The following is a 16,542-nucleotide window of genomic DNA, read 5'->3' as shown; positions in this document are numbered from 1 at the left end:
AAAGATTCTGAATAGGAAGTGAAAACCCCCTTACAGCTAGTCTGAGTGTTAGTGAAGAAAAAGCTGGAAAGACAATGTTATAAAAAGAAAGCAGTATAAAGGGTGTATTTCTTCTGTCTTTGAAACCTTATAAACACTGACACATTTTGATAAAAGTATTTATGTATCTGTATTATGACCTATCTATTAATTCTTGTTTAGAGGATGTATTTCCAATTCGTAGCATGACTTTCTGTTTTAAACATAGCTGAGCTTGCTAGAAGGTAAAATTAATGTGCTGCCTGCTGTGTCATCAGGCTCAGATTCAACCATCAAGGGCTTTAAGAAATGAATTTTACACTTGGAATTTTTTCTCAAAACTGTATTGTGCTTATGGTAGGGAGTTGCTACTGATCCTTAAACGTTCTTTCACTTGCATAACAAATGCACCAGCAATTGTGGTTAGAACTGAAATTCAGCCTGGAATTTTATCTAAAAAAAGCTTGAAAAGAGTGAGACAGTTGTAAGATTTCTTGTAGTGTCTCATTTCTACCATTATGAATATGTTATTCACAATACAACGTTATGCACAAGATTTTATCAGTTTTGGGGTGTTTTGAAAATGGACACAAACTCTTAACCATAGCTTGAGTCTTTGCCTAGTCCATATTCCCTCCCTAAGGAAGGATAGATTATGTCTAAACCATAAGTAAACATCATCTTATGATGGAGATATTGCAATATTCCTGAACTGTCTCTGCTTGTGCTCAGCTTTCCCATCCCATCTCTGAGCTGTTTTGTTTCTACTTTTTGCTTTTTCCTTTTTTGCTTTTTTTTGTATTGTCCAATCTCTTCTGTTAGTTTGAATTACCTTAAATTACCACTCATTTCCAATGAACATTGAAGATAATTAATTTCTTTCCTTTCAGTCATGACCACATTTTCATTTGAAGGTATTTCTTCTCTTTCTCTCCTATATCTTTTGCTCTTTAGTTACATCTTTATTAATTCACCATATTTCCTACGCAATTACTTATTATTCTAGAGCTTTTCTGATGGTGCTTCAAATTGAACTCCACTTTGAGGCTTTTATGCCCAGTGATATTAAATCTTAAATTTAATGATGTAGATTTAATGTCAAAAATATATTATTCTTTATAGGATTTAGACAATATTTTTTTCACAATAGATAATAGCACTTATGTCTCAGATTCAGTGTGTAGTCCTCTAAGCCTCCTCCTGACCATTGCCTACCTGTTTCTCATTGTATGTGTATTCAGCTTATTCCAGCTTAGACGTAGTGCTTGGTTCTCGCTCTGAACTGAATCTTGTTTTTCAAGCCAGTTTTGTTGAGACAACTTTGAATTCTAATCCTGCCTTGCCAAATGCTTGCGGGTTGTCCCTGTCTGGCATTTTTTGCAAATTGAACAAATATGTTAGTTCATTATCTATGTCCCTGATGAAAAATAGACCACACCCAGAACAGGAAGCTATGGAACCATACTAAATATATCCCTCTTGTTTGATTATAAATTACCAATACACTTCCAATAAGTTGTTTACATTCATGCTCATGTTCTACTCATGTAATATTCTTAGCTGCTAGACCTAATTTTCATTTTGCAAGCTTTTGAGTTTCAGCTCCTAGAAGAATGTTTATTTTTATACAATAATTGCTTTCCTGATTAGCTTTTACAAATACTGCTCAGAATGCCCCAAAATGGGACGGTCTCTGGTAGATGCAAAGTTAGTTGCATTTATTATTGCCACAAAGGTCTGTGCTTTGGATGACTCTGCTGTAAAAATGGGTCTTGTTTATTTTATTTTCTCAATTTCATGAATAGTAGGGGACAGTTTGTCAACTCCAAAGTGCCTTTGATTTTCCCAGTCTGTCCTTGTATGTGGAAGGAAATAATTCTGATACAACTTCTGAATACTGTGGCAAATTTTGATCGAGGTTGGAATTTTCTTTAGAAAGCAGAAGTTTCAAAGCTTTAAAGTTTATTGATGATATATTCAGATAGGCCACTGCTAACTCAGCTGGTTTCATTTAACATAGCTCATGGAGGAAAGAAGCAAATGCTGAAGAATGTTTAAACAAAGCTCAAGGATTATTTGGTGAAAGCAGAAATAACTGGGTCCCTCTTGTGGAATAGATGCCAAGTCTTAAATTTTTGAAGTGAATATTTAACTTCCATTTTTTTGTGATATACTTCAGATCCTTGCTATTATGGATGGAAATGGATCCACTCTTACTGGTTGCAAAAACACTAAGTCCAGCCTTGCACCTGTTTAAAATTTTGAAAATAATAGAGTATTAAAAAGGCAGCTTGAGAAGTTAGGAAATGAGAGAGTAAAGGTTTTCTTTTGAGATCTGCCAAACTATTTGTGACAAAAGTGAGAAGCTCCAAATATAGCACTACTTGCTGACGTGAAGGTAAGCTATAAAGTAAAAGATTTAGTTAAGTTTGAATTCGAACTTAACAGGTTGGTGCCTTTCAGGAAAATGTTAAAATAGAGCATTGTATTTTACTTTAACAAATTAATTTGTACTTTAAGAAGAAAAAGGTTGAAAATCTGGAAATGCATCCCTAAAGTAACCCATGTAATCTCATAGCTTGCACATCAGAAAAGCAGCATTTTATAGTCATTTTGCAATGAAGTAAATGAGTGTCAGAAGGAACAAAGCTGCAGGGAGTGAAGTGTATGGAAAAGAGGAGAGGGAATTTGCTAAGAGTGTCTAATTTTGTTTATGCTGGCAAGCTTCCACATAAACTCAAAATATTTTTGTTTATTTTTAGGGTCTTAAATAGGGCAAATTTTATGTTCTTAAATTACTTTGTACATATTTGCAAAATTTGCTCATGAATGCTGCAAGGGCTAGGTGTGTTTATAGGAATATCATTTTGTAGGTAAACATACATAAACATAGCAAGTGGAATAGTAAGCAGAAATCCCTGATCTTAATCTCAAGTGTGCCAAAAAAATTAGTTGTATTACATTTTTTTTATACCTAGGCTGTCCTCTTCCATGTGTGGTCTCTTTTTAATAGAATCTTAAACATTCTTTCAGTTCTAACTATGGGAAATCTATTTGGAGGGAAAATTAGAGCATGTAGTGACATGTAACAAAACTTCTTAATACTTAACTTTTGGGCTAACTGCTGTGTCTAATCTAAAAACACACAGCATTATTTCATGTTGTCATTTAAGCCATGTACAAAACACTGGATAGTGAATTGTTTAAAGTTTGTGAGGCTTTTTCTCTTTCCTTCATCACTCTTTTATAGGCTGAGGAATTTCTTGCCTACTTTAGGTTTGTATAATTGATTTTTCATTTTGAGCAGTGAAGAGTTAATATTACAGGATTAGCTGTATAGCTGATTCTAATTTCTCTTTCCTGTGTAGCTAAAATTTCTGTCTGCCTCTGTGATTTTAGTCTGAAATGTGTATATTACAGTACCTAGCTTTCAATGAACAAACCAGCGCATTCTAAAAAAACTTCTGATGATACTAACAGTCAATACTGCTGACTGAACCAAAAGAATGTGATATTCTTAGGCCAAGTTAGTTGGTTTCAAGTCAGAAACATTTTGGAAACATTCCAAGAAATCAGAAATACCAGACACTTAAAATTCCAGTATCTCAAATAGGAAAAAAGTAGCAGCAGATCATATTTAAAAACTTCTCAGAAACTACTATTTCCTTGGAAAAACTGGAAGAATTTGGATATCACAATCGGATATATAACGGGACAGTAGTATTAAATGTAGCCAGGAAGACATCAATACCCTTCCATATTAAGATATTTTACTTACTGCACTTCCGTTAAAAAACAGAGGAAGCCCCCTGCATTCATACCACATAGGCACATTTTTTTCTTCATGAGTCCACATCCTGAGCTTAATTGGCCACTGAAATCAGAACTAAATAAGAACTAAATAAAGATCTTTCTTTTTAATATAAAGGCATTCATTTCCTTTTAGCACACACATGCAAACATGTATATTCCCAGTGATGTATATATTTCTCTGTATTATAAGAATTCCCTATTCTCTTAAATATGGTGTCCTGCTGACGTAACATGGCCCACTTGACATAAATAGATGGGACATGTCACCACATGGTGCGTCACTGTGGACATGGGAACAGATGTGCTGTTCAGAAATCTGTGGTTAAAATGTCTGTAATATGTGATTAAAGAAATATTTATTTTTCAAAAGTAAGAGATTTACTCCCCACAAAAATGTTGCTCTCGTAAATTCTGTGTCTTTCAGGACTTTATGCTTTTAATAACTATGGTGAATATTGTACCATAAAGCTCCTGTTGGTTAAACTGTATTGGAATCACGCTAGTATCTTTCAAAAAATTAAAGCCACCAAAATATATTTCAGACACTGGTGTAATCATTTGGGTCAAGCAGCAGCTTTTTTTTTTGGCTTAGGAAAATCCTCCTTCAAAGATAAGGCAAATTGAGCAAGAACTGTGGAATGGAGTTTAACTATTTCTAAGGAAACTTCAGCCCATTGCTTTGTAAAAAGAAAAAAAAAAAAATGCTGCAAGTTTTCAGCAAGTTAATCTTTCTCCAGGATCTAAGAAGCATAAAACAAAGGAGTTTTCACAATTATTTTCTTTAATACCCCCCTTTAATAATCCAACATCATTAAAAAAAAACAGTCATCCTCTTATTATCAATAATTCAAAGGCTTAGAGTCTATCCCTTTAATTTTACTATCCTGGCTTCTCAACAATGAATGTCATATGTGTTTTATAAATAAACTTAATGCTTATTGAGAAAAAATGCAATCGCTGCTTATATTTTCTTTATTACTCATAAGCAAAATTGTTACTTGAATGTGATTTCCAATGGTGCAAATAGTGGCTTATCTAACTATGGTTACTTTTGGAAGTAGGTGAACAGACAAAATTAGAAGGGGAAAAAAATTGAAAAAATGAGATTTCATATCTTTTGGAGGAAGAATATTGAGCTGTCCCTAAGCTCTCCAAGTGATTATAAAGAAAATTATCATTGTTTTTATTCAAGGTTATTAATACCTTACATTCTGTTCTCTTTGCTGCTTTGCACAGAAATACTAAAATACAGTTACTGGTTTGTGACCGCAGGAGTGACGAGCTGTAACCAGATCACGATGGCAAATATCATGTTCCAAGTTTGACAAGGCTTAATGTAAATAGTCATAGGGATTTACGATTCAGAGAGTTGTGCCCTAATATTGCTGGAAACAAAAAGAATTTTCATGTCCATTTTCATGTCCTTTGCCACAATGCCTGTTAAGTCCCTAAGAATGGAATTGTCTTGCTTGGCAAGCAAAATACATGATCAGAGTTGTCTTTGCTCAGGAATGAAATTAAATGTTTCTTGCTGTGAAGAGTTTTCCCTTTATTCCATTGTTCAGATTGCATTGATTCAGACAAATTGATTGTCTCTGCGGTAAGAGATCCATGCCAAGCAATGACAAAAGTTAAGTCATCTGTAAGATTCAGACTGTTTTGAGTTTCTGGAGACAGATAAATTTCTGGAGGCATCACAACAACTGAAATACAGAGTAGGCAGTGGACTTCTTGATAGTACTGGCTATAAAATGGAATTAATTTCTTTATTTGTAATTTAGGATTTTTGTCATGTGGCTTTAATTTATGAAACTATGTGCAAATTGGTTCCTTAATATGGAATCTCTCTTCAGATCCAAAATTTTTATATACGCATAGCCAGATATTGGTAAAATTATGTTAAGCTTCACATTTAGTTAGATAAGGGATGCTCTAAAGACTACCTTAGAATGAATTACATCCAGAGATGAGCATTATAAGCAATGTTGACCTTTGAAGCTCATTTTAAACCACAAGTTTCATGTATTTTTACTTCACAATTTCTTTAGTGTGTTCTAATATTTGTGTTTTCTTGACAGAAATGTATTTTAAATAATGGTACTTACATGAACACACTGCAAAATAAACAATAAATGCAAACATGTCATGTCATAAGTTTGCTTACAAACCATTTAGGTTGCCTAGATCTGGATTTTGATGTTTACAAGAAGCAAGCCCTCGATTTGTTTGCATTGAGGGAGCAGGTCTGAGGTAGGCAACATAAGCTTTCAGCAGGCATCTTACCTTCTGTGGACCACTTGTGTTCCAGGGAATTTCCCCAGGGACCCTAGGCTATAGTTTGGAAACCTCTTTTTTTAGAAGCTGAGAGTTTGTGTCACACAAAAACTTTAAAAGAAGTCTTTAAGAAGACGGTATCTGTTTTCTGGTGAAAGAACATCATATCTTTCCTTAGGAACAAAGAGGAGGAAGTACAGCACTGTCTGAAAATATTCTCTGTTGTGCACAAAAATATGTAGCATCAACTTGAAGCTTTTAATGTGTATCTGGGATTGTGCACCAATTATTTTCTTTAGAAATATTTTTTGGTTTTATTTCTTAACCTACACAATAATTCTGACCTCTTTGACCAGATGTCATGGTTTAAAACCAGTCAGGCAGCTCGTTCACTCACTCCTCTCCTTCTCGGCCTCCCCCTACTCCCGGAGGGATGGAGAGTAGAATTGAAAAGAATGCAACTCCCATGGGTTGAGATAAGAACAGTTTAGTAACTAAGGTATAACACAAATCACCACTGCTACCACCAATAATAATAATGATAAAGGAAATAACAAGGGAAGAGAATACACCACCTCACCACTCGCTAACCAATAACTCGGCCCCCCCCCCCCCCCCAGCCCGTCCAAGCACCGACCGATACCTACCCTACCCCGCAGTCCACTAGGCCTTCCGGGTAACTCTCATTTACCTCCTGGGCATGACATGCCGTGGTATGGAATACTTTTTTGGTCAGTTTGGGTCAGGTGTCCTGTCTCTGCTTCCTCCTGGCTTCCCCTCCTCCCTGGCAGAGCATGAGACTCACAAAGTCCTTGGTCAGACTAAAACATTGGTGTTATCAGCTCTGTTCCCAGGCCAAAAGTCAAAACACAGTGCTGCACCAGCTACTAAGAAGGAGAAAAACGACTACTACTGCTAAACCCAGGACACCAGACAAAAAGAAAACATTGCCCAAAATACGGAGAAAAAAACCCATGGAAATAGTATGAATCTTGGAATCTGAAAACTAGAAAGGTGGATTTCCAGGAAAAAAAAACATAGAAATGGAAGAAAATCACACTTCTAGATCACAGGCCAATAACTTCACACCTTGTTTTCACTGTTTATCTAATTTTACTGGGTGTAATAGTTAAAGCTGTTGGAATAAAAGAGGACAATATGGAAGAAAGGAAGTAAGTTCTTTCTTTAATTAGTGAAAAGAGTTCATCAAAGTTTTCTGGAAACAGAATTGCAAACTCCTATTAGCTCTGAAATAGATACCTTACAGAGATTTTTGACACCTTCAGTATTACAGCAGTATTCTGTGGATTAATGTTTTTTCCTCAGAAAAATTCAGAGATAAGAGCTTTGCAAGTTAAAAAAAGTATTTTTGGAAGGTAACAAAATGTCTTCAGCAGTTTCAGTGAGTTGTTCTAGAGAAAACTCTGAGTGACTGGTATATTTCTTTTCATCTTCAGTAAGCAAGGTTTTTTTTAACCTTATTGCTTGAAAAATTGTCTAATGTTTTCAGAAAACCCTACATATCATCTTTTGCAGAGCTGCTGATTTTGATTTTATAGATAAAAATTAAGTTAAATCTTGAATGTTGATGTTTTCTGTAAATAGAATCATAGAATCATAGAATAATTAGGGTTGGAAAGGACCTTAAGATCATCTAGTTCCAAACCCCCTGCCATGGGCAGGGACACCTCACACTAAAGCATATCACCCAAGGCTTTGTCCAAACTGGCCTTGAACACTGCCAGGAATGGAGCATTCACAACCTCCCTGGGCAACCTATTCCAGTGCCTCACCACCCTAACAGGAAAAAAATTTCCTCCTTATATCCAATCTAAACTTCCCCTGTTTAAGTTTTAACCCATTACCCCTTGCCCTAATGAAGAGTCCCTCCCCAGCACCCCTATAGGCCCCCTTCAGATACTGGAAGGCTGCTATGAGGTCTCCACGCAGCCTTCTCTTCTCCAGGCTGAACAGCCCCAACTTTCTCAGCCTGTCTTCACACGGGAGGTGTTCCAGTCCCCTGATCATCCTCGTGGCCCTCCTCTGGACTTGTTCCAACAGTTCCATGTCCTTTTTATGTTGAGGACATCAGAACTGCACACAATACAGAGCAGAGGGGCAGGATCACCTCCTTTGATGCTCCTTTTGATGCAGCCCAGGATACGGTTGGCTTTCTGGGCTGCAAGTGCACACTGCCGGCTCATGTTCATTTTCTTATCAACCAACACCCCCAAGTCCTTCTCCGCAGGGCTGCTCTGAATCTCTTTATGAGGTGGATATCAGCCCACCTTACAAGTGTGTCAAGGTCCCTCTGGATGGCATTCCTTCCCTCTAGCATATCAACTGAACCACACAGCTTGGTGTCATCGGCAAACTTGCTGAGGGCGCACTCAATCCCACTGTCCATGTCACGGACAAAGATGTTGAACAAGACCGGTCCCAACACAGATCCTTGAGGGACACCACTTGCTACTGGACTGCAGCTGGACATTGAGCCATTGACGACAACTTTTTGAGTGCAGCCATCCAGTTCTTTATCCACCGAGTGGTCCATCCATCAAATTGATGTCTCTCCAATTTAGAGACAAGGATGTTGTGTGGGACAGTGTCGAAAGCTTTGCACAAGTCCAGGTAGATGACGTCAGAAGCTCTGCCCCTGTTCATCACTTAGGTAGCCCCATCATAGAAGACCACCAAATTGGTCAGGCAGGATTTCCCCTTGGTGAAGCCATGCTGGCTGTCACCAAGCACTTTGTTGTTTTTCATGTGCCTTAGCATGCCTTCCAGCAGAATCTGCTCCAAGATTTTGCCAGGCACAGAGGTGAGACTGACTGGTCTGTAAATCCCCAGGTCATCTGAAATAGGGGTTATATTTCCCTTTTTCCAGTCATTGGGAACTTCACCTGACTGCCATGATTTTTCAAATATGATGGACAGTGGCTTAGCAACTTCATTTGCCAGCCCCTTCAGGACCTGCGGATGGATTTCATCAGGTCCCATGGACTTGTGCACGTTCAGGTTCTTAAGACAGTCTCAAACCAGATCCTCTCCTACAGTGGGTCCAAGGTCTTCATTCTCACAGTCCCTGCATCTGCCTTCCAAGACTTGGGTGGTGCGGTCAGAGTATTTAACAGTGAAGACTGAGGCAAAGAAGTCATTCAGAACCTCAGCCTTCTCCAAATCCTGTGTAGCCAGTTCTCCTGAGAGCCTCCTGAGGGGGCCTACATTGTCCCTAGTCTTTTTTTTATTTGCTACACACCTGAAGAATCCCTTCCTGTTATCCTTAACATCCCTAGCCAAGTTTAATTCTAAACTTGGGGCCTTAGCTTTCCTAACCTTGTCCCTAGCTTCCCAGACAACACCTCTGTACTCTTCCCAGGCTGCCTGTCCTTGCTTCCACCTTTTATAAGCCTCTTTTTTCATTTGAATTTTCCTCAGGAGCTCCTTATCCACCCAAGGAGGTCTCCTGGCCCTCCTGCTGCACTTCCTTCTACTTGGGATGCAACACTCTTGAACTTATAGCAGGTGATCCTTGAATATCAACCAATAGTCTTGGGCCCCCCTGCCCTCTAGGGCTATACCCCATGGAACCTTACTAAGAAGGTTCCTGAAGAGACCAAATCTGCTCTTTTGAAGTCCAGAGAAGTGAGCTTGCTGCACGCTCTTCTCACTGTCCTGAGGATCTCGAATTCCACCATCTTGTGATTGCTGCATTCAAGGCTGCCCTTGAGCGTCACATTTCCAACCAGCCCTTCCCTGTTGGTGAGCACGAGGTCAAGCATGGCACCACTCCTTCTGGGTTCCTCTATTACTTGCAGGAGCAAGTTGTCTTTCACACAATCCAGGAACCTCCTGGATTGCTTGTGCCGGGCCGTACCATCATTCCAAGAGATGTCAGGGTGATTGAAGTGTCCCATGAGATCAAGGGCCTGTGAGTGTGAGGCTTTTCCTATCTCTCTGTAGAGTGCTTCATCCACAGAGTCCTCTTGATCAGGCAGTCTTTAACAGATCTCCACAGTAATGTCTTACATCGCTGTTCTCCCTTTAACCCTGACCCACAAACTCTCTATTGACCGCTCACCTGTCCCCAGACAGAGTTCCATATTCTCCAGCCTATTCCTAACATAAAGGGAACTCCCCCTCCCCGCCTGCTGGGCCTGTCTTTTCTAAAGAGCCTGTAACCTTCCATTCCAACACTCCAGTCATAGGAGCCATCCCACCATGTTTCTGTGATGCCTATTATATCATGCCCCCGTAGACGTGCACACATCTCTAATTCCTCATTTGTTCCACGTGCCATGGGTGTTTGTATAGAGGCATCTGAGCCGAGCTCCAAATGAAGCTGGCTCATTGGCTGGAGCGGCTGGGATATCTCTGCACTGCTCCAGGCATTTATTATAGGTGCTGGCAACTGACTGGGTGTGTTGGGATGGAATGATGCCCCCCTCCCCCAACACATCAAGTTTAAAGCCTCCTTGACCAGTCTGGCAAGCCTCCTACCAGAACTGCTCTTTCCCTTCTTTATCAGACCAGCTCCACCAGCCCCCACTAGACCTGGCCTACAAATTTCGGTCCTGTGTTCAAGACACCCAAACCCCTGACTATGACATCACCCTTTTAACCATTTATTAACCTGGCCAATCCTCCTAGCTTTTTTTAGGTCCTCCCCTTTATCCTGGAGAATTGACGAAAAGACTGCCTGAGCTCCAGAGCCCCTAACCACCTCCCCCAGGGCTCTGTAGTCCTTCTTTATGTTCCCCAGGCTACTACTATCTATATCCCTAGCACCCACATGTACCACCAGCAGTGGGTAATAGTCTGTGGGACTTACTAGAGCAGGCAGTCTCTCTGCAACATCCCTGATCCGTGCCCCCGGGAGGCAACACACCTCCCTTGAGACGGGGTCTGGCCGACAGACGAGTGCTTCTGTCTCTTTCGGAGTCCCCTACTACTACGACCCGCCGCTTTTTCTTGGCAGCACCAGTAGAGATCTTCTTTACCCGTGCATCAGCCGGTTGTTTCTGGTGCAAGTGCGTTTCCTCATTAGCCCCCTGCAGGACAGCAAAGCAGTTCTGTGTGGGGACAACAGATTTAGGGGGAAGCCTCTTGCTTTTGATTGTCCTTTTCCTCCTTTTTTTGTTGTTTTTTTTTTTTTTTTTTGTCACTATTTCCCAGCTTCCTGGGTTAACGGCCTCCTTCTTTCCTTCATGAGCTACAATGGATGCTCGAGGCCTCTCACAGTTCAGGCCTGGAGCAAGCATTCCTGCTTACTCTCAGCTCCCCCGACATCTTGCAGTCTATTAACAGCATCCCGCAGCTCAGCCCCTGCTGCAGGAGGACCTCCACCAGGGAGCACCGAGTGCAGCCCTGCCCATTGTGCACCCTCCCCTCACCAGACCAGTGCAGGCACTCTCTACACCCGGAGCTCGGCACTGCAGCCTCCCCTCTCATCGGCTCTGTCTGGGTGCCTACGCTGGCCACCGCCAGGGCAGCCAGAGCATTGCTCCTGGACCAGGCCCTGGTCATAGGACGAGTGTTCACCACCCTGCTCGAACTGCCTCACCACCCTCCTGGTCGCTCGCGCTCCCTGGGGCAGGTTTTTAACCAATCAAGGCTGGTGCCGCTGCCCCTGGCTCCGCCCCCTGTGAGTCAGCTGCTCGCTCTCGTCAGCTGAGCTGCCGGCTCCCGGGCAGGTCCTGTCGAGGACTGGAGGCTCCCTCGGTGGCCTTTGCCACTCTGAGTTGAGGCTCCTGGACGCTGATCTCCCCCCAGCTCCGGTGTTGAAGGCATCCTCTCTTGAGCTACTCACCTCAGCAATTGACTATTCTATTTGTTGACTTGCTTGCCTCCTAAGTAGAAACGTGTAATTTCTTTGTAATTTTCCAGACAATCTTCTCACATACTGAGAACCAGAAGTTTTTCACAGACCATGCTTTGAGAAAGATATCGTGGAAGAACTGTAAAAAAAAATCAGTTATCTGTTCCAATAACCCTTCCTTTTCTATTGACACACAGGTAAGGAAGCAAACAAACAATCAAGCGTACTCTGGCAGTATCTCTCTTTCAAGTTCATTCTCATTCTTTGAGATGTTGACCAGTTGATTTTGAGACAATAACAATGCAGGTTAATTAAATACATTTTCTGATCTCTTGTTAATCAAAATTATATATGCATTGAAATTCAAGAATGTGTTAAATATTAAATTAGTACTGATGTAAAGGGGACTGCAGCCATAACCTTAAAAACAACTATGCATATGGAAAGGTTCAGAAGTCTACACTTTTTTGCCAGCAATGAAAAAGAGGAGAAATTGAAATATTTTCTTTTCTATGCAAAACATTAAGCAGACATCACCTGCTAATATGACTAATATTCTAATCACGGTTAGAAAAGGATGAGGTTGAGTATGTGGTCACTTTTACAGGCTTTTCAGTCCATCAGTTTCTAGTTTACTGAAACAGTTATAACAGGTATAGCAAACAGTAGCAGCTACAACATGATAATTTTGCTTACTCTCTCAAGGTTCTGAATATCCTGTTTAGCTTTCAGTGAAAATGATAACCTATCTGAATCCCCTTCTCCTCCAAAACAAACACCCCCAGCAAAAAAAAAACAACCAAACAAAACCAACCAACCAACCAAAAAAAAAAACAAAAACAAAACCAAAACAAAACAAAAAAAACAAAACAAAAAACCAAACAAACAAGCAAAATCAAAAAAACCCCACAACCCAGGAAACTCAAACCCAAAACTCACAGGTACAGCTGAATGTAAATTTTTTACCATATAACTGTAATCAAGTTGCATAAAAGTTATCTCATGCAATTCAGAAGTTAAGCTTCTAAGTCAAACAATCAAAAGGTATAAAATTAGAAAACTAAACTGTTTTATAACCTTCACTTTGTGATATGATACTTCAAAACAGCCCTATATAATTATTTGCTTTGACCCAGTTCAGAAAAAAAAATATGTTCTTTAGCCCATTTCAAGGCCCTTAGACATTACAGTCTGACCTGGTCTGTAAGTGATTTTTTTCCTTCAAGGTGCCAAAACAAAAGAGAGACATGGACTTTTAAGAAAGTGCTGTCAGCATCCTCAGGATGCAGTTTTTATCTTTAACTGCTCATTAAATGAATGCCTGTTCCTGGGAAACTCAGACTCTACGACATTTTTATGCCTTTGTTAAGATTATAATCACTAAATTCATTCATTCATTCATTCATTCAGGGAAAATAGCATGTGACATGTGAGAATAATTACAATTAACCAACACAGCTTTAATTTGTATTATATAAGACTGAAATACTGAATGAATGATCAATCCCTGGTGAGGCATTATCATCAAATAAGTGTGAAGCATAGCTAAATAATGGATAAGTCAAGGAAATTACACTTAACTAGTGAACAATAGTTGAACACAAAAATATGTTCAGTATGTGAGACAGTAAATAATTCATTTGGGAAAATGGATGTTTAAGGATGTATCAGTATTTCTAAACACAAACATCATCCTTCCTAGGACTTTTTAGAAGACCTTGCCTCTAAAGCAATAATTTCTCCCATCCTTTCTTTAAAATAATTTGCAATCATATTCTATTCTGTCTAGTAAAGTTTATTGTGTTTATTTAGTCTGACCATATCTTTTAATGTCTATTCCCTGAATAAATCGTGGAGAGCAAATTTTTCATGCTGATAATTAACTTTGGCAATATAAGATTTGAATACTCTTTTACTGTTAGAAGATTTGGTACAATAGAAACAGGATATTCTCGTTTGCTTGGAGAAGGCAGCAACTGTGGAATAGTAGGTTAGTATTTTCTCACAGTCTGTGGCAGAAAAGGCATTGTATACGGTAATAATACTTTGTCCTTCTGCACATATTCTTCCTTACATTTCTGTCTGTGTAAATGCTCTCCCATCAAGATCACAAGAAAAACCTCAGCTTCTCTCAGAAGTTCATGTGGTTCCCACATTCAAAAATAGGCCAGTTTGTCTTTAGGTCACTTCTCTGGCCAGCAATTGTTTATTTTACTTCTGAGTTCATAACATGAAGAATTCATAATAGAAATCTTATTACCACATAATTAGTACTGACTCCTGCTAACTATGCACTGTTTATTTACACTTATAAACTGTTCATAATTATTCTTCACAATGTTTTGAGTTACAAAAAAAACAATTAGACCAAGTTGCCTGAATCTGCTACCCTAAAGTTTTACTTAAAGGTAATATTTGTCTCTTCTCAAGTACAGAAATTCATCACAACTGGTGCAGTTGTATTGTATGGGTCAAGACAAGGACAGTCATTGTGTGCATAGGCAGACTTTTTTTTTCAGGCATGGACATCTGCCTTCTGGGATGACATTTTGTGATGGAAAAGGACAGAGACGGTGAATGAATCAGAGAGACAATCAGCTGGGGCCCTCACGGAAGCATAGTTACTAAAGTTTATATTTACCAGGCATCCAAGTGCTACTTGAATTATCTGTATTCCAGGTCAAATGTCCAGAGTAGGGTGAAGGCTACAGTATAAAACATTTGTGCTTGTGACTTAGTCTGTAGAAGAACACAAATTCATAAGGAATTTTCATGAGAGTCTACTGTTGTTATGTGTCTGGATCCAGACAGATCACCTAGACTTACTTGGCTGCACAGCACACAAGACCAGCATGTTCGGAATTAAATAACATGAGAGAAACTAAATCAGACTGATGACTTAAGAAATACTTTTCATGTTACAGGTTCAAATACATTTGGATGGTGCAAACAGTCGCAAAGGAGATGTGCTTGAATCTGATGCTTGAATGCTGTCAGGCCCTTGCTTTGGAGATCCTTGTCCTCACTCCTTGTAGTATCCAAGGAAGGGTAGCACTTTCAGAAAAATAAGAAAAAAGGCAATTGCAATTACTTGATTGCAGGTACCCATCTGGTACAGATTGTGTGTCCTCAAGACTCACTCTTTGTCTTTTTATGGGTATAAAATGCTTTAATTCTGCACAAAGTTCTCACCAGAGCTCTGGTGTCCCTTTGTAAGGGTATGGTGCTGAGGAAGTTGGAGAATGCAGTCAATCTTTCTTCAGACCATTATCATAGGAGAGGACCTCCTACTTTTAAAGCTGATTTATTTTAACTGCAATGTAAGATTATATCAATCCTTGAAAGTAATGCTTATCGATAACTCATATGAAGATAACACACATGCTGTACAGTGTACCAATTTCAGTGCTGAAGTATCTTTTATCACTGTTTCTTAAAAGCACGGAGGTGGAACTAGTTGCTTGAGGCAGACGTCATTGGGGTCTTTAGTTTAGCAAGGCACAAATTTACCCTAAAATTAAAACTCAGTGCACTATTTATTTCTGCTGTTCATGAAGCTGTCAATAAATTCACAACAACATGGTCTCTCTAGTAATGTTCCAATGTCAGCTGCTCTTGTGGCCAACTTTAACCTACTGTGAATAGGTTTCATTTAGTTTCCCCATCCTCTGTATACAGTAGGCTGACTATCTGGGAACCATATTTTATTTTCAGCTTCAGTTTCTTTTCCACTGAAAATAAAAACCAAAATTGTATTCATCCCTCTGGGTTCCAGTGTTAGCATGCTTTAAAATAATATATTTGCATTTATATAATATCTGCCAGAGGCTTTGCAGAATCTAATACAGAGGTACCTCTTTACACTTCTCTGAAGAACCAATAAGTTGAAAACTAAGAACTGTTTAACTGGGCACAGAAATACTATACAATAGTTCCACTCATTGCATCCTGCATTAATGGGGGGAGTATGAAGTCTTAAAAAAATGAGTCATATGGAAAACTACTGTATCCTCTGGGGGGTGCTAAATCTACAGGGCTCTGAATAAACGGCAAGGTGCTGTGGCAGCAGCATGTACAACATACTTCAGTCTTGTACCTCAGAGTCCTTCCCTGTGAGCCGCATTCCTGCTGGCTTCCTCCTTTCACTGTGCATCATTTAAGCATTTCCTGGTACTGGTTCTTTCAACTTTACACAGCCACGTCTCTATAGCCTATTTTATGTAGGGCTGGTTCCTGGCTCCTAATGCTCCCTTTGAGCTAATAAGAATTAATATTTACATAAAGAATTCCCTCCCTTATAGGTTTAAGAGAGCTTTGTTCTCATAACAGGTCTGATTCTTGCTCAGATTATGAAAAATAAATACAGAAATTAGAACAATAGCTTGAGAGAGCTGAGGTAGGAAACAGTATAAATTTTCCCTATAAAACCTGTCTCAAATGACAGCTACAAACAGCAGTCTCAGATGAGTAAATATAGAGCATACATGGAAAATAAGATCATATCTCTAATGCAGATGTGCACAACTCCCATATTTTGCTGGTTTTTTCCTCAGTTGTATCATGACTATTGTATCTTTTCAACACGAACAACTGAGAACTTCAGCTTATGCCCATACCTC

The 16,542-nt window shown here is 39.4% G+C and overlaps 1 long non-coding RNA gene across 1 annotated transcript; it reads left to right on the top strand.

The window, feature by feature from the left end:
* The first annotated feature begins 4,806 nt into the window (after positions 1 to 4,806).
* LOC134171126 (uncharacterized) lies at positions 4,807 to 15,198 on the top strand. Its single transcript, XR_009967491.1, has 2 exons — positions 4,807 to 5,167; positions 14,443 to 15,198. It is a non-coding gene; the product is annotated as an uncharacterized LOC134171126 (long non-coding RNA).
* Positions 15,199 to 16,542: the final 1,344 nt, after the last annotated feature.

This window comes from Pezoporus occidentalis, unplaced genomic scaffold (assembly GCF_034315485.1).
Source record: "Pezoporus occidentalis ecotype Australia unplaced genomic scaffold, CSIRO_AGI_Poc_V1 ctg4, whole genome shotgun sequence".
Taxonomy (NCBI): domain Eukaryota; kingdom Metazoa; phylum Chordata; class Aves; order Psittaciformes; family Psittacidae; genus Pezoporus; species Pezoporus occidentalis.
The sequence above is the reverse complement of the archived record's forward strand: the minus strand, read 5'-3'. Positions and strand labels throughout refer to the sequence as shown.